We start from the raw sequence: 201 nt of genomic DNA, 5'->3' as shown, positions 1-201 counted from the left end.
TGCGGGGACCTTGTGGGGGTCCCCACCCCAGCTGCATCCCTGGTGAGGTTACGGCACATGGGGCGACCCTGCGCCGACCCAAAACCTCCCCGCCAGGTTAAACTGTTGGGGGATCGCCCCCGTTGCCCCCCCAGCCATGCCCCTCGGCTGCAGCGGGTTTTAGCTGTGGTTAATCGCGTTTTCTGACCACTGGGCAGTGAA

This window comes from Mesitornis unicolor, unplaced genomic scaffold, assembly GCF_000695765.1.
Source record: "Mesitornis unicolor isolate BGI_N332 unplaced genomic scaffold, ASM69576v1 scaffold29425, whole genome shotgun sequence".
Lineage (NCBI taxonomy): Eukaryota > Metazoa > Chordata > Aves > Mesitornithiformes > Mesitornithidae > Mesitornis > Mesitornis unicolor.
Note: the sequence above shows the minus strand (reverse complement) of the source record.